At 32.3% G+C, this 23,180-nt stretch overlaps 1 protein-coding gene and 1 long non-coding RNA gene across 10 annotated transcripts in view; one reads left to right on the top strand and one right to left on the bottom strand.

The window, feature by feature from the left end:
* The window catches only part of LOC140625493 (uncharacterized), a 38,255-nt gene extending 33,395 nt beyond the window's left edge, over nt 1–4,860 (bottom strand). The window contains exons 1-2 of the long non-coding RNA XR_012024825.1: nt 4,818–4,860; nt 3,346–3,365 (exon numbers count right to left, since the gene is read on the bottom strand). This is a non-coding gene — a long non-coding RNA (uncharacterized lncRNA). The remainder of the gene's footprint in view (nt 1–3,345; nt 3,366–4,817) is intronic.
* Nucleotides 1–23,180, top strand: part of SPAG16 (sperm associated antigen 16) — a 908,675-nt gene that overhangs the window by 83,001 nt on the left and 802,494 nt on the right. The gene's annotated exons all lie outside the window — the stretch shown is intronic.

Genomic DNA, 23,180 nt, shown 5'->3' with positions numbered 1-23,180 from the left:
CATAGACTACCTTAGCGGCTTTCTAGATTGTCCTCTAATAGTCCCCTTTGTGTGACATTAAATATATCTTTCTGAAACTTGCTACTATATACTGATCTTCTTTGGACGATTTTATTTCTTTACTTCTCAAACTAGTTACATATGTGACTTTCTGATATACCATATAAATTACATTATATATTTCTATAACATTATAAAATCACTTCTATAAAGTTAGTAAGAGATTATATTTGGAGCATCTGGCTGGCCCAGTGGGAGCAGGTGACTCTTGATCTTGGGGTTGAGTTTGAGCCCCACATTGGGCATAAAGATACTTAAAAATAAAATCTTTTAAGGGATCCCTGGGTGGCGCAGCGGTTTGGCGCCTGCCTTTGGCCCAGGGCGCGATCCTGGAGACCCGGGATTGAATCCCACGTCGGGCTCCCGGTGCATGGGGCCTGCTTCTCCCTCTGCCTGTGTCTCTGCCTCTCTCTCTCTCTCTCTCTGTGACTATCATAAATAAATAAAAAAAAAAAATTAAAAAAAAATAAAATAAAATCTTTTAAAAATGAGATTATATTTTAAAGCTAATTCTTATGGTTTAAACTATTTTTCTTGAATTAAGGAAACAATTCGTGTCAATACTGGGAAAGCAGTTTTCTCCTGTCTTTAAGATAATTAGTGGGTTACTAAAATAGTCAATGGGTTAGTTTTTGTAACGATAACTATACATTATAACATAATTTCCTTATGTCTGGGAAATATATGTTACTATAAAGGAATTGAGAGCCATTGTGAAATTAATTGTACTTTGCAAACACATAAGTCCCAGTTAAGAGAAAAAATTACTACTTTGTTGAGACTTTGAATGGCTATTATACATGCAAAACTTTAAATGTGCCAACATATTTATTAAAGAGAAGTAGAATCAAACAATTCCATATAGACTTTAATAGTTTTGAAAAGTATATTTATATGTAGAATTTATTTTTAATTGCAGAGAGGAAAAAAGAATAATGTGACATCCACTAAATTCATGATTCTCTGAAGAGTTAAATTTGAAGCATGCAATTATAATTTTTATATTTTATAATTTTTATATATTAAAAACCTACATACCTTGTGTCTTGACCTATATATTCAGTGATCATGCAGGAAAAATTAAAAACAAAACAAAGTATTTCAAGAAAGTGAGGAGTAAATTAAAAAAGATAAGGGGCTGCTACCTTTTCCTTCCATCTTTTTACTGCCTTATTTAATGCTTATTCTCTTAGATTGTAGTACAGACATGCTTTTCTAAATGAAAAAAATCCTATCTAGGTTACTATGCTTCTGCATGTAAAAAAATTTGGTCTAATACCCCCTGTATGAAACCCTGTTTCAAAGTTTGTAAAGATATTATTAAAAAAATAGGCATTTCTTTTCCAGATGAATAGGAACAGAGGATATGTTGAAAATAATATATAAATATAATATGTACAATAAAATTTCATAATATTTTATAAGTTAAGTCTTCAAATGTTAAAGGTTAAAAAAACAAAATTCTGACTAATTTGGGAAATAGTCATATTATTTTCTTAAAGAAACTTAAAAATTTTATTAAAGGAGTAATTTAAAAACCTATACTAATTTTTTTTTATATTATTTACCCTGGCAACATCTGGTTTAGCTTATTGTAAGAAAAATCTTTAGGTAAAATTTAAATGTTCCGTTAAAATAGTTTTCAATTACAATTGACATTTCATCACCCTATTTTTAATCATTTAGTTTCCTAAGTTTATTAATCAATAATACCTGTTACATAAGAATGGCTTTTCACATTAGCTTATACTACCAATTTGACTATTAAAGTACTTTCTCATAAGCTGTGGATGAATTTTCATATTTTCCTACTTATCTTAACTTCTTTTACATATTCAGAAATTTTATACATATGTATATATATATATATATTTTTTTTTGTTAAAGGAGTAAAAACGATATATTTTAGCTTTGATTTAGTACTTGCATAGCTATCCTCACATAAGTTAACAATTGTAATCCTTTTTCCTTCTGCACAGCATCTGTTAATATACTGTAGCATTCACTTTGGCAAAAATGTTTTAGAGTGTGAATTATTTTGAAACTTAATCTGTATCTGAAATTCAGGTCTACCACTAACACTTGTATAAAACCTGGGGCAAATTCCTTAACTTCTATGTTTCTATCTCTGTTAACTGACGAATAATAAGTGCATCTGAGGATTTTTGTCATGATGCAATAAAATAATATGTGTAATATATCTAGCACAGTACTATTACAGAATTGGTAGAAAAGATTATTTACCAAAGATAAATAATAATTGTTAATACTATTTTATTCTTTTATGTTAAATATGATATTGGTAACACTGAATAGAAGTCTGTCACAGACTTCCAAATTCATTCCTTTTAAGCATTTTTGTCATTTTGTTAGATAATGACTTGAATAATTTTGTGGTTGCTTTCTAAAATTATCAGTGTGATTTCCTTAATTCAGATTATATACAAACAAATATGGAAATTAGAGCATGATTATGGCCATTTCTGATGTTCTGTTGTATGCATATTTTGTGTTATATATTTTAAAGTACTCATATGGCCATAAAGATGATACAAAACTCTCAACCTCTTTATGGGCTAATCTGTATTTTGATTCACTTAATTAAAAAATGATCTTAACTCATATCTTTCTAATGTCATCCACCAATGATTATATAAAGTAGATCATAGTTTATTAAATATAATGATAAAATGTGAAAAGGAGAGAAAGGGTCCCTTTAACTCTGACATGACAGTGTATATGTATCTTGTGTTATGCCACACTGGGCGTGCTTATGGGGCAGTTCAAGAGCAGTTAGATGCACTTACATATAGATACTTCGCATTAATTAGAGTAAGTTTAGCTGCATCTTATATATTTGCATATTGCTCTACAGTGGTCATTATTATTTTTTGTGCCCCAGCATCATTGTGAGTCCAGCATTAATCAGGGATCTGGTTGACATTTTGCTAGTAATTGTGAATCTTACATTAGGATGTTAAATAAGTCTATTAATCAGACATAAAGTTGCTAAAAAAGGAAATTAGTTTTACATTTTCTTTAGAGTTTGAAAATATGGAAGGTAATAAAAAGTCTATAACCATGTGCAAATGGGAATTTTAATGCCTATAACTTGATAATGTTGAATGTCTTCAGCAGTTGAAATAATTCATTAAAAATCCCTGGGGAAATATATTAATCAAAATATTTTTTCATAATACCCTGCCATGTTAAATACATAAGGATTAAGATAACTTGTTTATAATTCTGTTCTGAGTAGAAAATCAAATAAATAGAAATACTTACATAATTTCACTAAATATATTCTGTTTACATAAAAAGAAATAAATGTAAATCAGAATAAAAGTAATTAAGAAATACTAATTATTCTCAGGTTTTAAACTATACTATTTATCTTGAATTATGCATAAGCATGGATTATTTAGAAAATACAAAAATGAGATTGCAGGGAAAACATACTAAGGATTTTAGAACATTTTGAAAACTTTAGTCAATATATGTGTTATTTATATATAGTTAAAAGTAACACTTTATTAAAAATTGTGAATTGAATATACCATAATTTAAAAATAAATATGTTTAAGTAATATTTATTTAATTTAAATATATCATGTGTATATTTGATGCAAATATATAAATTTATATGATAAATATATAATATATTTGCTTTTTCATTTGGCATGTTTCTAAGATTCTTCTGTGTTGCTATATGTGGCTATATTTCATTTCACAATATTTACTTTTCTGTCCTTTTATTAACACATAGTCAATTCATTTCAAAAGTCTTGGTTTAATAAACAATACTTCCATGAATATTCTTGTATATCCCCAATTGCACATATGGAAGATTTTCTGTAAGGTATAAATATAGGAGTGAAATTGCTGTGTTACTGGGGATAAGGATTTTACTGTATAGTGCCCTATTTTCCAAATTAGTTGAATATGTTTATAAACCCACATGCAGAATTTCTATTACTTTTTCCTTTCTAGCACTTGGTATTCCAATATTAATTTTTGTCAGTCTAATTAGTAAAATATGTTATTATATGTTTTTTTATTTATTTTTATTTTATTATTATTTTTTTTTATTGGTGTTCAATTTACCAACATACAGAATAACCCCCAGTGCCCGTCACCCAATTACTCCCACTCCCCGCCCTCCTCCCCTTCTACCACCCCTAGTTCGTTTCCCAGAGTTAGCAGTCTTTACGTTCTGTCTCCCTTTCTGATATTTCCACACATTTCTTCTCCCTTCCCTTATATTCCCTTTCACTGTTATTTATATTCCCCACATGAATGAGAACATATAATGTTTGTCCTTCTCCGACAGACTTACTTCACTCAGCATAATACCCTCCAGTTCCATCCACGTTGAAGCAAATGGTGGGTATTTGTCATTTCTAATAGCTGAGTAATATTCCATTGTATACATAGACCACATCTTCTTTATCCACTCATCTTTCAATGGACACCGAAGCTCCTTCCACAGTTTGGCTATTGTGGACATTGCTGCTATAACATCGGGGTTAACATATTAATTTTTCTGATTAACACTTATATTGAACATGTTCTCTTTTATTTATGGGTTATTCATATGTTAGCTTCTGTAAAATGTCATTTCATAAACTGACTTTTCCAACTACGTTGTTGGTCTTTTTAAGTATATTTGCAATGTTTCTTAGATAATTCCCTGATCAGTCATATGAAGGCCAGTAGCTTGTCCCAGATGATGACTTATATTTATTTCCTCATAGTACCTTTTAATGAGTAGTTCTTCATTTTGTCATGTTTTATATCTGAAATATAAAGAATTTTATTTAAAAATCCACAAAGTTCTTTATTTTAATGTAGTCAAATTTATTAATACTTTCTTTTATGGAAGACTTATTGACAGTTGCTTTAGAGATCCTTTCCTATACCAAGGTGAGAATGCTTGCTTGTATATTTCCTTCTATTTGCATATTATTTATTTTTCCCATTAGCAAATATTTTAGTGCATAATTCCTAAACACATAGACATGCTCTTACTTCACACAATATAATTATTTAAATCAATAAATCAATAATAAGGGACACCTGGGTGGTACAGATGATTAAACATCCGACTCTTGGTTTTGGCTCAGGTGGTGAGCTTATGATTATGAGAGCGAGCCTGCCTTGGGGTCAGGCCCACACTAAGTGTGGAATCTGCTTGAGATTCTTTCTCCCTGTGCTCTCTCTCTAAAATAAATAAATCAACCTTAAAAAAATGAAATCATCACTTATGCAATACTTTTATTTAATCTACAGAATTTATTTAAGTTTTAGTGTGTTCCACTAATATCTGTAATTTTTCAGACTAACCTTTTTTTTGAGATAGTTGTAAATTCATGTGCACTTGTAAGAGATAATAAAGAGATGTTGTACATTCTTTATCTGCTTTCTTCCAACGGTAACATCTTGAAAAACCAAAATATAATCTGGATATTGACATTGATGCAAAGTATGGGACAATTCCATCACCACAGGGTTTCCTGGTGTTGTCCTTTTATACTCATACCCATTTCCCTCTACCCTACTTCCTCCAGTTCCCAGCCTTAGACAACCACTAATCTGCTCTCCATCTTTTATAATTTTGTCATTTCAAGGTTGTTATTTGAATGTAGTCATATGGCATTTAACTTTTGGGGGTGACTTTTACACTCAGCGTAATTCCCTTTATTTTATTTTTTTTTAAGATTTATTTATTCATGATAGACAGAGAGAGAGGCAGAGACACAGGAGGAGGGAGAAGCAGGCTCCACGCCGGAGCCCGACGTGGGACTCGATCCCGGGACTCCAGGATCGCGCCCTGGGCCAAAGGCAGGCGCCAAACCGCTGAGCCACCCAGGGATCCCCCATAATTCCCTTTATATTAATCCCAAGCTGTTGCATGGATAATAGTTTTTCCTCTCTTTAGTGCTGAGTGGTTGCAAATTCTTTTAAAAATATTTGGCAGAATTCTCTAATGAAACCATCTGGGGGCGCTTGTGTGACTCAGTCAGTTAAGCCTTCCACTCTTGATTTTGGCTCAGGTCAGGATCTCAGGGTCCTGAGTTGGAGCCCTGCACTGGGCTCCATGCTCAATGTGGAGTCTGTTTGTCCCTCTCCCTCTGCTTCTCCCCCTGCTCATGCTCTCTCTCTCCCTCTCTTTCTCTCTCTCTCAAATGAATACATAAAATAATTAAAAATCTTTAAAAAAATAAAAGAAACTATTTGGGCTTGAGGATTTTTTTTAAATTATAAATTCAATTTCTTTAATGGTTTTAGGACTATATTATTTCATTTTAATTGAGTTTTTGTAGTTTGTGTTTTCTGAGGAATTTGTCCATTCTAAATAGCTAAATTTGTGACTGTGGATAAAGTTGTTTATAGTATTCCCTGATACTTTTAATGACTGCAGGATCTATAGTGGTATTCTCCATTCCATTCTTGATATTTGTTATTTGTGTCTTCCCCCCTTTTATTTTTGTCAATCTTGGTAGATAGAGTTTTTAAAATTTTACTACCTTTTGGATCTATTTGCTGTTTTTTCTCTAGCTCCTTTATGTGTAAGGTTAGCTTTTGTATTTGAGTTCTTTCCAGTTTTTGAATGGATGCTTATATTGCGATGTATTTCCCCCTTAGGACTGCTTTTGCTGCATCCCAAAGATTTTGAATGGTTGTATCTTCATTCTCATTAGTTTCCATGAATCTTTTTAATTCTTCCTTAATTTCCTGGTTGACCCTTTCATCTTTTAGCAGGATGGTCCTTAACCTCCACGTGTTTGAGGTCCTTCCAAACTTCTTGTTGTGATTTAGTTCTAATTTCAAGGCATTATGGTCTGAGAATATGCAGGGGACGATCCCAATCTTTTGGTATCGGTTCAGACCCAATTTGTGACCCAGTATGTGGTCTATTCTGGAGAAAGTTCCATGTGCACTTGAGAAGAATGTGTATTCAGTTGAGTTTGGATGTAAAGTTCTGTAGATATCTGTGAAATCCATCTGGTCCAGTGTATCATTTAAAGCTCTCGTTTCTTTGGAGATGTTGTGCTTAGAAGACCTATCGAGTATAGAAAGAGCTAGATTGAAGTCACCAAGTAAAAGTGTATTATTATCTAACTATTTCTTCACTTTGGTTATTAATTGCTTTATATATTTGGCAGCTCCCACATTCGGGGCATATATATTGAGGATTGTTAGGTCCTCTTGTTGGATAGATCCTTTAAGTATGATATAGTGTCCCTCTTCATCTCTCACTACAGTCTTTGGGGTAAATTTTAGTTTATCTGATATAAGGATGGCTACCCCTGCTTTCTTTTGAGGACCATTTGAATGGTAAATGGTTCTCCAACCTTTTATTTTCAGGTTGTAGGTGTCCTTCTGTCTAAAATGAGTCTCTTGTAGACAGCAAATAGATGGGTCCTGCTTTTTTATCCAGTCTGAAACCCTGCGCCTTTTGATGGGGTCATTAAGCCCGTTCACGTTCAGAGTTACTATTGAAAGATATGAGTTTAGTGTCATCATGATTTTACTACCTTTTGAATATTATTTGAATAATATCTTTATTATTTCCTTTATTCTTCTTCTAGCTTTGGGTTTCTTAATGCTTTTCTTTTTCTACTCTCTTTAGGGGGAAACTTAGATTAGTGATTCAAGACATCTTCTGTAATGTAAGCATTTAGTGCTATACATATCCCTCTCAGCCTGCCTTAGCTGCACCTCACATATTGTGTTATGTTGTACTTTCATTTTTATTCAATTCTATATAGTTTTTATTTCCTTTGAGACTCCCTTTTGGACCCTGGATTATTCAGAAGTGTGTTGTATAATTTCTACACATATCAGAGATTTCCCTTTATCTTTTTGCTATTGATTTCTGGTTTGATTTGATTATGATCAGAGAATACATTACCTTTTTTATGCTAGGTTAGACCTGTGTTGTCATATTTTTTGGGGGGTGGGAGGTAGTAAAATATCCTGCTGCACTGTTTCTCCAGTCTTGGCATTTCTAATGAGTTTTTCTTCTTATTTCCACTCTTTGGAGTTTCACTTTGGCTGTGTCTTGCATTATTTTAGGATTTATAGTTATTTGCAGGGAAAATAGGAAGAGAGATGAATCTGTACTGTACTGTCTAATTTGGACTGGACATCTCCGTAAAATTTTGCTTCCCAGTTTAAAAAATTTCATTACCTTGAAATCAGTTTTTAAAAATGTGGAATGAAGTAGTAATTAATTATTTTGGGTCTCATTAAGATAATTGTTTGTCCCAGCACAATTTACATTATGGCTTTTCTTTTTCCCAAAGGTCTGCAGCGTAAGCTCTGTCATTTGGTTTACATGGGTTTCTAGATATATGTGGCTTTGTTTTATATTACGTTTCATTGTTGAGTTTTTTTTTACTCCTGTGGCAGTACCATACTTTTTAATAAGTTCTTTTTATGTTATTCAGAAGTATTGTAGTTATCTTATAATTCTCTTCACATTTTAAAATAGGCTTGTGAAACTTCTAAAAAAATATCTAGGGACTTTTTTTGAAATAATAATTTTTTGATCTATGTAATGATAATTAGCATCTTTATAGTACTGAGTATTTTGATGTATAAATGAACATGGTTTATCTCCCCATATATTTAGATTTTCTTTGATATCTTTCAATAACATTTTAATACTTTCTTTGAGATCCTGTACATGTATTTGTTAAATGTAATTCCAAGTGCTTTATAATTTTTACTATCATAAATGATATTTCCAAGTAGTTAAAATAAATAATCTGTCCCTTTGTTGGCTTTGAGGCTTCGTTCAACAGAAATCAAGAAGGAGCCCATAAGCTCAGTGCAAGATCAACCTTCTGACTCCATGCCTCCTCTACAGCAGGAGTGGAGAGGGAACTCTCAAACTTGGAGTAAGATCAGACCTCTGCAGGACACCATTGGCAGGAGACAACCGAATGCCCAAGCACACAGAATAAGACTGTCCATCTACACAGGATATGCTTCTGTCAGCAGGAGCCAAATGGGAGATTCTGAGTAACACATGTTCCTGGTCAACCCATCCTTGATCCTGTCTTTCTTCAACACTCCTACCCTGTATCTGTGTTCTTTTTGTGTTTATAAGAAGTTCAGGACTCCTAGTTCTTTTACTCCAGAATTCTAATTCTCCCTAAATTACCTTATAGAACTTTTTCTGACCCATTTTCTTCATACTTTTTCTGAGTCCTGAAACTTTTTCTTGTACTGTTCGCAACTCAAGATCACTGGTCAGCAAAATCCTCTGTGTTTTTAACTTCTACTGTGAATGTTGCCTTCTCCTTCTGTGCTAATGGAAATCTAGCTTTTCCCTAGTTATAGTTTCTCCTGTAGCTGGTGGCTAATAGTAAATATTAAACAATGTGCTCTTTGGAAAGAGAAATAAGCAAAAACCTTGATTTGTTGTACTTTCCAGTTTTTGTGCTATAAATGCATCAAAGTCATTCATTTACCATCATAATTTGGCAAATGTGGAGTTGGGAAGTGATGTCCACAGTCAGCAATTATAAACTAGTATGAGCTAGGGTTTCCTGGATGGGCAGTGGCTAGGTGTCTGACTCTTGGTTTTGGCTGAGGTCATGATCTCAGGGTCCTGGGACTGAGCCCCACAATGGGTACCATGTTCAACAGGGACTCTGTTTAGAGTCTTTCTGCCCCTTTTCTTCATGCATACATGTTTTCTCTCTCTGTGTGTCTCAAATAAATCTTAAAAAAGGAAACAAGGTAGTATGAGCCAGCTTGGGCTCACCCTGTCTTGTAGCACTTTTAAAGGTAACTGTTTTCTCTCCACTCAACTATAACATCGGACCTGGAGTTGAGATAAATGTCCTCTGTGCTTCTCATTTGTGCTTTCAAGTCCTTTCCCCTCCTTTCTTCATGAACACACTCTACCTTGAATATTGTATCATCAGATTATCCTACGTACTATAACTTTTTAATATATGCACTTTTTCTCAGGTCACTGTTTTTTGTAAGTTTAAAAAAATCATCCCTGTGACATTGTCACTTTCTTAAAAAATGATTCCTGCTATAGTTTTTTATAAAGTATTTTTTTAATTTTTCATAATTTATAATTCTTTATAACTCTGGACTTTCAGTTCCTTGATAGCCTCTCTTTTAGTGATTTTGTTTCATTCTCAGTCATTCACTTTCTGGTTATTTTTTAGGCCTTGATGTTGGCGATAGCTGCCACATTTTTAATTTCTTTTGCTACTTGAACCTCATCTCCCTGAACCCTGCATGTTGAGGTGTTCCAGAGCTCAGTTCTAGGGCCTTTTCTGTTTGCCATCATCACTCCATAGGTGGTCTCATCCAGTCTCATGGTTTTAAATTACCTATATGTTAACAACTCCTTACTTCACATCTTCTACTGAGATCTCTTTCTAAAGTCTGGTTTTGTATATCCAACTACATGCTTGACACATGCAGTTGGATATCAATTCTCCACTAAAATTCTGTCTTCTGATGTTATCTCTATCTTAATTATCGGAAACTACATTCCTCTCTAGTTACTTAGCCAGAAAACTGGAGTTATCCTTGAGTCACTTCTGTCTTATACACTTCACATCAGATATGAAAATAAATTATTTTGGGTCTATCTTTGAAAGATATCCACACTTCCATCTTTCCTTGCCACTAACACTATTAATGTCTGTTTTTTAGTTTTTGGTTTCATCATCTCTAATTTGGATTATCGCAGTAGTGTTTTAACTGGTCTCTTTGCATTGTCTTTGTTTTCTTCTAGTCTTCTTTAAACACAGAAGCCAGTGATTTTCTTAAAACATAGGTCTATCCATAACATTTCTCTGCTTAAAATTTTCTAGTGGCATTCTATCAAGTGAAGTCATTATGGCCTCTGATACTATACATGGTATGGCCTTATTTTAACTCTCTGACCTCATTTCCTGCTATTCTCCCATTTTTTTACTTAATTCTGGCCACACTAGCCACCTACCTATTTGTAGAACACTCTAGACATGCCCCTACCTCTAGGCTTTTTACTTTGAGGTTTCCTTTGCCCTCATTCTTCCTTCAGATATCCAAATGACTCATCCCCTTATTTCTTTCAAAACTTTAATAAAATATCTCCTAGTAAAGAGACTGTCCATAATCATCCAATCTAAATTTTACTAATCTAAATGTTAATGCTACCCCTCATTCCTTGATCCTTTCTCAGTCTCTTTCCTGCTTTTTCCCCCTCTCCATACATGTCTTACATATCTTTCTATTACATATTTGTGTTTTACTTATTATTAACCTGTTTATTGTACCTCTTTTCCTCTAGAATGTAAGCTCTATGAAAGCAGAGATATTTATCTGTTTTATTTACTCTTATATCTCCAGTGCCAAAAACATGACTAGCAAATAGTATTTATAAATATATGTATTCGAATGAATGTATATGTGAAAAAAGTTACTTGTTATAGACATGACATGCTGTAGACATGAAATTGATTAAGTAAAATTTTTTATTGTTTATAATATCATCTATGAATAATGATAATTGTGATTTTCCTTTTCCAAACCTGCAAAACAGTATATACATTTATCTTTGTGCATAGTCTAGGACCTCTAGAAAGTTGTTGAGTGAAAGTGGTTGGAATGGGCATTTTTATTCTGTTCTTGATTTTAAAGGGAACAAATCTGATATTTCAACACGAGCAAATGATATTTACTATAAGTCTTTGGTAGATGTTCTTTATCAGACTAAATAGGTTAACCTTTGCTTCCATGTTTGCTGTGTTTGTTTATTTGTGCTTTATCATGAGTTAGTGTTAACTTTGGTAAAAATAAATGAAGGGCAAACTTTTTTATCATGTTCAAGTGTTAAAATTTATTTTATAATGAATGAATATTGAATTTTCTGTTTTGAGATGATTTTCTCCATTAATATTTTAATGTGATAAGTAATATTATAGAATTTCTAATGTTAACATTCTCTTTCATTCTTGGTACAAAACTAAACATTCATTATGTGTTATTGATTTATTCATTGGACCTAATTCACTGTTTTTTAAAGGATGCTTGCTTCTATTTTATGAATAAAATGGCGTTTATTTTCTCTTTTTAGTCACTGTCTTTTTATAGCCTTATTATTATTGAGTGATTTGGGTGAATATTTCCTATTTATTTATTTACACATTTTAATTTATATTCCAGTTAGTTAACATGCAGTACAGTATTAGTTTCAGGTGCAGAATTTAGTGATTCAGTACTTCTATACAACATCTGGTCCTCATCACAATTGTACTCCTTAATCCTCATCACTTTTTTCAACCATCTCTGCGCCAACCTCCCCTCTGGTAACCATCAGTCAGTTTGTTCTCAGTTAGTTAAGACTGTTTCTTGGTGACTGGTGCGAGATTATATCTCATTGTAGTTTTGATTTTTATTTCACTGATGAGAAGGGTTGTTGAGCACCTCTTCAGGTGTTTGTTGGCCATATGCATGTCTTTAGAAAAATGTTTATTCATGTCTTCTGCCCATTTTTAAATTGGATTATTCATTTTTGGGGGTGTTGAATTTTATAAATTCTATATAGTTTGGATACTAGCCATTATGTTATTTGCAAATATCTTCTCTTATTCTGGAGGTTGCCTTTTATTGTTTCTTTCACTATGCAGAAACTTTTTATTTTGATGAAATCCCAATAGTTTGCTTTTGCTTTTGTTTCTCTTACCTTAGGAAACATATCCATGGCTAATGTGAGAGATGTTACTGGCTGCGTTCTTTTCCAGGATTTTTATGGCTTCAGGCTTCACATTTAGATCTTTAATCCGTTTTGAATTTATTTTTGTGTATGGTATAAGAAAGTGCTCCAGTTCCATTCTTTTGCATGTTGCTGTCCAGTTTTCCCAACACCATTAGTTGAAGAGAGTCTCTCTCCCATTGGTTATTATTTTATGCTTTGTGGAAGATTAATTGACCATAGAGTTTTGGGTTCATTTCTGGGTTTTCTATTCTGTTCTATAGATCTAGGTGTCTGTTTTTGTGCCAGTACCATACTGTTTTGATCACTACAGCTTTGTCATATAACTTGAAGTCCAGAACTATAATGGCTCCAGCTTTTCTTTTCCTTTTCAGTGTTCGTTTGGCTATTTGGGGTCTTTTTGTGGTCCCATTCAAATTTTAGAATTGTTTGTTCTAACTCTGTGAAAAATTTTGTTGGCATTTTGATAGGGATTGCATTAAATGTGTAGATTGCTTTGGGTAGTATAGGCATTTTAACAATATTTGTTCTTCCAATCCATGAATGGATGGAATGTCTTTCCATTTCTTTGAGTCATCTTCAGTTTTTAAAATCAGTGTTTTATGGTTTTCAGAGTACAGATCTTTCACTTCTTTGGTTAGGTTTATTCCTAGGTATCTTATGATTTTTAGTGCAATTGCAAATGAAATTGGTTCCTTGATTTCTCTTTCTGCTGCTTTATTATTGATGTATAAATGCAACAGGTTTCTGTACATTGATTTTGTATTCTGATTTTACTGAATTTTGTTATCAGTTCTAGCAGTTTTTTAGTGGAGTCCTTGGAGTTTTCTATATAGAGTACCATGTCATCTTCAAATAGTGAAAGTTAGACTTCTCCTTTGCTATATGGATGTATCTATTCATTTAGTTTATTTACATTCTTTTTCTATTTCAAATAATCTCATGGGGCCATTCCTGTAATTAAAAATTATGTTCATGTCTCTGATTATTTCCTTAGGAAAAGCCTAAAGAATTGGCATTATTGGGTCAAAGAATATAAATAGGTGGTTGTTCTAGCCTTTGTTTTGAAAGTGAAATGTAAATAAATCCTCTTTAAAAAGCTGTTTCTTTTATTCATGTTCTTTGTACATATTTTTTCTTTACCTCAAACTTCTCTTTTTCTAAATAATGCTTTGTCTTGTGGTCCATTTTCGGTTACATATCTACTTCTTTCTTTGATTAGTATTTACTTAGTACATCTCTTCATTCCTTTATTTTCAATATTTCTGTAATTTGTTTAGTTCTCTCTGGTAAAAAATGACATATAGATGATAATGTCTTTTATTCATTCCCTATATATATATTTATATATAAATAAATATATATTTATATATAAATAAAATATTTGGTTTGATATTTAGTGCTGTTTTTAACCTAACCAAAGGGACAATATTCTTCTTATTTTATAAAGGCAGTTTCTAAAGAGAATGCTTATTTAGATTTATCTACAAATTTATCTCATTTTTCTGACTGCTTTTAAGATTTCATCTTTGTCCAGCAGTTTGTTCATTATAGGTAAAATATTATTTCATGAAATATATTATGATTCCTGTATTTGAGTAGCATTTCTTTTGTCATATCTTAAGTCTCCTACTCATTATTGCAGTAAATAATGCCTTTTTTGAATTTAAAAAATTTTGTTCTACCCAGAGCTTCAGTTAGATGTAAGTTATACTGTCTCATTCTGTCTTACATTTTCTAACTTCTTTTTCAAATTTTTAATATTCTTATCTCCCTGTGCTGCATTCTCAGAAATTTCTTCATTCTTCTAGCTCTCTATATAAAGATTTTTAAAAAATCTTTTCTTGTGCTTTTATATGTGAATAGTTTTATACTTCTAAAGGCTACATTTGGTTCTTTTAAGACTATTCTTGACAATTATTGCTAGTTCCTTATTGCTTGTACTTGTTTGTGTGTGTATACTTTTTATTTATTTAAGTGTTACTAAGATTCTGCTTCTCTATCTTATGGTGGTCCTCAGGATTGCAATCTTTCAGGATTGCAGCTCTGGTTTTGGCATTTATCATCAGAGCAACCCATCTTTTACATATATTTATTGTTAATAGCATATGTAAGCTATATATGTTTTTTTTTTCTTATTTTTGCTTCATCTCACTGTTGAGTGCAACAGTGTAATAAAATTATTTTTTACTTAGGTTTTAGTGGAAAAAATTTTCAAAGTATGTAGTCATATGTTGCTGCAATCAAAATATTGAATATTTTGATTTTATTATTTAATTTTAGTATTATGATCCTTTTTAATACGCTTTTTGAGAGAATATAAGTAAATGGTAATCTATTTTTAATTTGTGAAGTAAAATCATAACAAATTTAAATACTTTATTTGGACTTAAGATATTTTATATCCCATGGATAATATCATCTTTTTATTAGAGTTGTCTTAGGATGAGAGGAGAAAAAGAAAAAAAACAGATGAGTTTGGGAAGTACATTTACTTTGTATAGGGTCTGTAAGAGTTTAAGTAATGTCAAAAAGGAGCGTTAGATTTGGATAGCAAATCTCATGATAGTGGATACTTAGTAGTAGAAAAATAGGTTTAATATTCCATGGTATACTTAGCCATTAGAAACGATGAATACCCACCATTTGCCTCAATGTGGATGGAACTGGAGGGTATTATGCTGAGTGAAGTAAGCCAATCAGAGAAGGACAAACATTATATGGTTTCATTCATTTGGGAAATATAAAAAATAATGAAAAGGGATTAAAGAGAAAAAGAGAGAAAATGAGTGGGAAATATCAGTGAGGGAGACAGAACATGAGAGACTCCTAACTCTAGGAAACGAACAAGGGGTAGTAGAAGGGGAGGTGGGCGGGGGCTTGGGGTGACTGGGTGACAGGCACTGAGGGGGGCACTGGGTGTTATGCTATATGTTGGCAAATCGAACTCCAATAAAAATATACAAAATAAAAGACAAAATTAGGTTTATAAACTGTATGCAGTTACTTTATTATTTCATCTATTCTCATTGGAGATTGATTCAATGCATACATGTGGGAGTCAGTGGGTAGGAATGTGGAAGAGTGGAAGAATCTTGGTTTTAAGGATTTCACATGTTAGATCAAATGGTTTTTATAACTTTGGCACGTAAGTGTGTATGTACTACTTGAAAGGTAATGTGTCAAAATATTTTATTTAGTCATATACTAATGTTTATCATTTATGTTTAGGTAATTTATGAGTTAATTTTGTGAACTAAAATAATTCAACAAATTAGATTTTAATTATTAAATAAATTATCTTAATTTTGTTAATGGCTTATCTTAATAATTAGTAAATTATATTTTAATAAAGTATTAGATAAATAAAACACCAAATTTAATATTTAGGTAACATCTACTTACCAGATAGAAAATTAAAATATAAATTAGCATATTCACTAAGAAAGCTTGGCATTTATTAAATGGCTGTAAGACAATTTTTCAATATTAAATATCTTCTAAGACTTTTTAATCCAAGTTTTAGATTTATAGCAAAATCAAGAGGAAGGTACACAGATTTCTCATGTATCTCCTGCCACAACACATGAGTAGCTTCTCCCATTATCATCATCCTCAATGTAAGCGGTGTATTTGTTAGAAACAGTGAACCTACATTGACATAAATCAGCCAAGTCTGTAATTATGTTATGGTTTCCACTATATATGGTTTCCTATAATACATAGGTAGAACCTATATATTATATAGGTAGGACAAATGTATAATGAGAAGTATATCATCATAGTATCACATACAGTATTTTCACTGTTATAAAAATTCTTTGTGCTCCACTTATTTATCCTTCCATGTCCCCAACCCCTTGCAACCTCTGACCTTTATACTATCTCTATTGTTTATTCTTTTCCAGAATGTCATGTAGTTGCAATCATATAGTATGTAGCCTTTTTAAATTGGCTTTTTTTCACTTAATAATATTCATTTTAGGTTCTTTCATGTCTTTCCATAGCTTGATAGCTCATTTATTCCTAGTGCTGAATAATATTCCATTTTCTGTATATATTACAGTATATCCATTCACCCACTGAGGAACCTCTTGGTTACTTCCAAATTTTGGCAATTATTAATGAAGCTGCTATAAACATTCATGTGCAGGTTTTGTGTGACAAGTTTTCACCTCCGTTGGGTAAATATCAAGGTCATGACTGTTGTATTGCATGGTAAGGAATATATTTATTTTTCTAAGAAACTGCCAAAATATTTTCCAATGTGGCTATACTATATTGCATTTCTACCAGCATAGAATAAGAGTTCCTGTTGCTCTACCAGCATTTGGTGATATCAGTATTCTGGATTTTGGCCATTCTAAGTAGTGTGTAATGGTATCTCATTGTTTTAATTTGCTTTTCCCTGATGACATATGATATGAAATATGTTTTCATATGCTTATTTGCCATCGTATATATTACTTTGTGAGAGGTCTGTTAATGTCATAGGTTTATTTAATTGGGTTGTTTGTTTTCTTATTGCTGGGTTTTAAGAGTTCTTTATATATTTTGGAGAAGTTTTTTTTTTTATCAGATGTGTGTTTTGCAAATATTTTTCCTCAGTTTGTGGCTTATCTTAATTATTCTCTTCACATTGTCTTTTGCAGAGCAGAAGTTTTTCATTTTAATGAAATGAGTTATTTTTTTCATGGATCCATACCTTTGTTGTTTTATCTAAAAAATATGGCCATACTCAAGGTCATCTAGGTTTCTTTTTATGTCATCTGTTAGGAGTTTTATAGTCTGACATTTTACATTGAGGTCTATGATCCATTTTGAATTAATTTGTGTGAGAGGTGCAGTGTCTGTGTCTAAATTCATTTTTTTTTTGCATGTGGATTTGTCCAGTTGTTTTGGCACCATATGTTGAAAAGATTGTCTTTACTCCATGGTATTGCCTTGCTCTTTTGTCAAAGATGAGTTAGCTATATTTATGTGAGTGTATTGACATTTGTTCTTTTGTGAATACCATACTGTTTTAATTACAGTAGCTTTATATTCAGTGTTGAAGTCAGGTAGTAGCAAGTCTTTAACTTTATTCTTCTACTTTAATGTTGTGTTGTCTATTCTGAGTCTTTTGCCTCTCTGTATTAATTTTAAAATTAGTTATTCAATAACTACAAAATACCTTGCCTGAATTTGAATGGTGTTGCATTAAATCTAAAAATCAATTATTAAAAAAATTGTTATAATTTCTTCCTTAATTGTTTGGAAGGGCTTACCAGTGGAATGTAACGGGATATAGTGCTTTCTGTTTTAAAATATTAATTATTGGTTTGATTTATTTAATACATATAGGCCTATTCAAATTGACTTTTTTTGTCAGTTTGGCAATTATGTCTTTCACATTGTTTCATTTCATCTAGATTTTCTATTTGTTGAGCATAGAGTTTATATTAATTTTTATTATCTTTCTAATGTCCATGTGATCTGCAATGATGTCCCTTTTCATTTCTGAGGTTAGTAATTGTGTCCTTTCTCATTTTTTCATAGTTAGCTTACTAAAGACTTATCATCGTTATTCATCTTTGAAAAGAATCAGTTTTCGGTTTTGTTGATTTTTCTCCATAGATTTCCTTTTTTCGATTTTAGTGATCTCTGCTCTAATTCTTACTTCTTCTGCTTATGTGAGATTTAATCTGCTCTTTTTTTCTAGCTTTCTAAAGAACTTTAAAAAATTCATTTCGTTCTTTTTCTTTATAATATATATACTTAATGTTCTAAATTTTTTTCTAAGCATTCCTTTCTCTGCATGCTACAAATTTTGGTAAGATATTTTCAAATTTCATTTAGTTCAAAATACTTTAAAAATTCTCTTGAGATTTCTTCTTTGATTCATGCATTATATAGAAGTGTATTGTTTAATCTTCATATAGTTTGGGATTTTTTTCAGATTACTAATTTGTTTTGAAGGCATACTGTATGCTGGTTGACACTGGCATAGCAGTGAGTAAATCAAACACAATTCCTGCCTGTATTTGGTATATACTCTAAGCCTTAAAATCTAGCAATTGACAGAGAGATAGTTACAAAACAATTATTAAAGTTTCTATGATGAAGAAATTATAGTATGTTAAAGGAACACAGAGAAGTATATAATTAAACTACATTTGAGGGATCCCAGAAGGTTTTCTGCATTAAGCAACATCTAAACTGAGGCCTCGGGAGGTTAGTAGGGAGCAAGCTGGGTAAAGAAGAGGAGAGTTTCTGGTAGCATGTACAAAGACCTAGAGGTCAGCCCAAAGGTTTTCATTATGGCCAGTAAAGCAGGCAAAGTGCATGAAATGTCCAGCTGACCTGGGCCAAGTCATGGAGGTCTTTTGAAACTATGCTGAACAAGTTAGCGCTTTATCCTAAGCTAACTCCTCAGACTCCTACCGAAGAGGCTGTGCTTAGGAGCGTTGTATCTGAAAAGATCATATTTTAGCTCACAAAAATTGAGTTAAAGTAGAGCAAATATATAAGCTGAGATGTAGGTCAGGAATAAATGCAGCATCTAGGTAAGAGATGGGTACAGTTTGGCTTAAAAAGTAACAGTGTAGGGAGGGGAGTTGACAGATTTGAAACTTAGGAGGCTAAATGGTGGGTCTTCTTGATTGGATTACTTATGTAGTATGTGAGAACAAGAAAGGAAATTCCAAATATTTTGACTTAAGTGGCAGAATTAGCAGTGTTCTCATTCATTAGAGAAGAAGAACAGGGTGAGGGAAGGATTTTGGAGGTAAGAATATTAGTTGGTTTGTGACTTGATGAAATTTGAGTGTCTGTGAAACATTTGAGTAAAAGCTGCCTAATTTACCATTATATACATGGGACTGGAGATCAGGGTAATAGAGAAATTCACCTCATCAGCATCTATGTGGTATGACTAAATGAAAGGCCTCCATTGCAATGAGAAAGGAGGGTCTATGGGGTGGGGACTGGTTCCGATTATGGCAGAAAGTTAAAGTCAATGCTTTATAAACATGTTGAGGATATAGAAGAGTCTGTTAACCGCAAAATAGGAATGACCTGAGCTGCAATGAGAAGGTTGATAAAAAATGAAAGAGAATGAACATGAGGTGAAGAGAAGTGTAGAAAATCAGAAGGGGCACACATCTCAAGTGGTCACCTGAATGAGCAGGACATCCTGAAGTTGCCAGAAATAATCAGTACCAGATGCCCTTTACTTAATGGGGAAGTAGGGTGGTGGTGAGGGGAGGGGATGTGGGAGAGACTTAAAGTCCTTTCAAGAGTCTGAATAGGTTATATTTCCAAAGTCCTGTATGTGACAGGAGAGACACTGAATACAGCCTAATTCTGTCCCCTACACATGCGTTGTCTGTGAGCCATACACTACTATTCACACAGATTTGCAGAATGCATTAGAGGCCAGACCTTTGTGTGGTGAGGCTCTGATGTAGTCATTATTATCATTTGAGCAAATAGTTCATTTTTTATTTAGGTGGCAATATATGTGTTAAAAATACACAATTATTGGGAGCACTGGGTGGCTCAGTGGTTGAACATCTGCCTTTGGCTCAGGTCATGATCCCTGGGTCCTGGGATCGAGTCCTGCATCAGGCTTCCCGTGGGGAGCCTACTTCTCCCTCTTCCTATGTCTCTGCCTCTCATGAATAAATAAATAAAATCTTTAAGAAACTCCCATACAATTATTAATGCACAGTTAACATACGCATTACTTATTTTGGTTTTGCAAAAATGGGACCATATTATGCCTAACTTGGAACCAATTTTTTCACTTACTGTGTTTTTATGTGATTAAGTGTATACCTGATTCTTATTTAAATCAAAGATCTTTCCTTCCAATATAGTGTTTTTTTTCTTTTAAACAAAGATTGAACTTTGAAATTCATTGTTCTTCAATTTTAAATAGCTAAGAATTAGTAAAAAGACATGATGTAGAGCAGTAAAATTTCTTATTATTTAAAGAAATTTGATAGTATTATTTTAATTTTGATTTTCAGTGCTTTATTTGTCTGTTTTGGAGGAATGCATTGGTAAATCAGACAATATCATTCTTCAAATTAAAATTTGATTTCTTGGATTTCTTATAGTGCATGTGTCTATTTTAAATTGTTAAGATAATTTGAAGGAAATTATTCATTTTAGTGTTAATTACAATTCTTACATTATATTATGAAACACAAGTTAAAATTATACTTTTGTGGTTATATTGACACAAAATGACACAGTAATCTGTAGATTGTGCATTATGTTTTGTTTCTCTGAAATTGGATTCTTCAATAATTCAGGGCTGTCCTGTAGACTATTACTGAATATAGATAAGAAGGAATAAGTAATATTTTAATAGTTTGTACTATGTGCCAGGGACTGAATTACATGCTTAGCATTTTAATTTTGCAAACAACAATTTCTATTTTAGAAATAAGCTCCTCTATAAAGAATATAAAACTTAGTTGGAAATATACCCTTACATACTGGTAGTCCCCACAGTATGTGATTATCTTATCTAACTATATATATAGTATAATATACTTATTAAGGATGGCTTCATAGACATTATTTTTATGTAAACAAAATATACAAAATATATTATAAAATATTTATAGTTTTGCACATTATGCATGCACTGTTAAACATGCATATACATATGTATCTAACACACACACACACACACACATACACACGAGACTGTATCAAGAACATCCTGTGTTGTTGCAGGAATTGGCATCCCAGAAGGGTAATCCCGACTCATTATAGGGGATTTCCAGGGTGTGGTATGAAGGGTTCTTAGGACAGATGCAATGTATTTTTGCCTCTGTTTTTCAAGTTTGCTGCCCTGATGGGCATTTGGGTTTTCTGCTGTTAAATATTTTTGATGTTCTTCTTACTCATGGATTAAAAAAAAAAGAATTATGCAGAAGAGCTTATAAATACCTTAAGCCAATTTTAGCTATCTCAGATTTTGCTCTTGAGAGATAACTGTCTTTAAACATCTGTATCTGTGCTGCTTTTTGCAGATAAATCTTATTTATTACTAATATCCCCATATTTTATTTTTTGACTTAACAACTTCAGATGTTATTTATTGACTTCCTGATATGTGGGTTGAAAATTTAGGTCATTTACTATTTTATCATTATTGTTCCTCTCTTGATATAGTTATATCACTATCTTTATTTTTCTTTTTTTTTAATTTATTTTTTATTGGTGTTCAATTTACCAACATACAGAATAACCCCCAGTGCCCGTCACCTATTCACTCCCACCCCCCACACTCCTCCCCTTCTACCACCCCTAGTTCGTTTCCCAGAGTTAGCAGTCTTTACGTTCTGTCTCCCTTTCTGATATTTCCCACACATTTCTTCTCCCTTCCCTTATATTCCTTTTCACTATTATTTATATTCCCCAAATGAATGAGAACATATAATGTTTGTCCTTCTCCGACTATCTTTATTTTTCCTTGTAAATAGAATAAAATACTTAGTAGTAGTTGATATATTTAAACCTATATGTTTAGATTCATGAACTGTAATATCTCATGTCTTTCCTTTGTAAGATCACACTACGACAGCTCCTCTCCATTCTTTTCCCTCTCATTCTTCCTTCCATTTCCTAAAATCTGTCAGCAGTGATTTTATATTTTTCAAGATTGGTAACATTTACATTCTAATCTGCAACCAGTTTTTAAATCTTTTGTGCTCTGCCTCTAGGTTTTTTATAAAAATTGAACACTAGTGAACTCCACTTCCATTGCTGTCATGATATAAATATTGTTTTTTTTTTAATAAAACCAAATAGTATTCTGTGAATACTTATTTTTTTATTTTCTTTGTTTCAAAGCCTTGGGGCTACTCAAAATAGAATGTCCACATGTAGTATCCTGTTTTCACACCCCTGTGAATACTCAAAATTGAGCCAGATATTAGTTTTCTTCACATCTGTAGCATGCTTTTTTTGTATAGATTTTCCACTTAAGTCTATAATTACCTTTCTAGTTTCCTGTAGGAAGAAAAAAGGTATACTTATTTTCTGTACTTCTAATATTTATTATGTATATTGCCTGGAGTACATTACATTTTTCTTTTGAAGCCCACTGATTTTCTGTTCTAATGACAATTGGTTGCTGTATTATTTGGATGCTCCATTTCCAAGGCAGATTTTCATTTTCTAAAAGTTACTTTTTTGTCTTTGTATTTCTACTTGCTCTGTTCCTTTATTATGTCCTAAAGTTTTTCCAAACTCTCAGTCATGTCATATTATTTATTTAGTGAAATCTATCTTCCACCCCCTCTGGTTTCAGCATTTTCCTAGATATCTTCCTTCCAGCTCTCAGGAGGGGTTACTTGTGGTTACTCTCTAGGTCTGCTGC

This window comes from Canis lupus, chromosome 36, assembly GCF_048164855.1.
Source record: "Canis lupus baileyi chromosome 36, mCanLup2.hap1, whole genome shotgun sequence".
NCBI classification, from domain to species: Eukaryota; Metazoa; Chordata; class Mammalia; order Carnivora; family Canidae; genus Canis; species Canis lupus.
The sequence above is the reverse complement of the archived record's forward strand: the minus strand, read 5'-3'. Positions and strand labels throughout refer to the sequence as shown.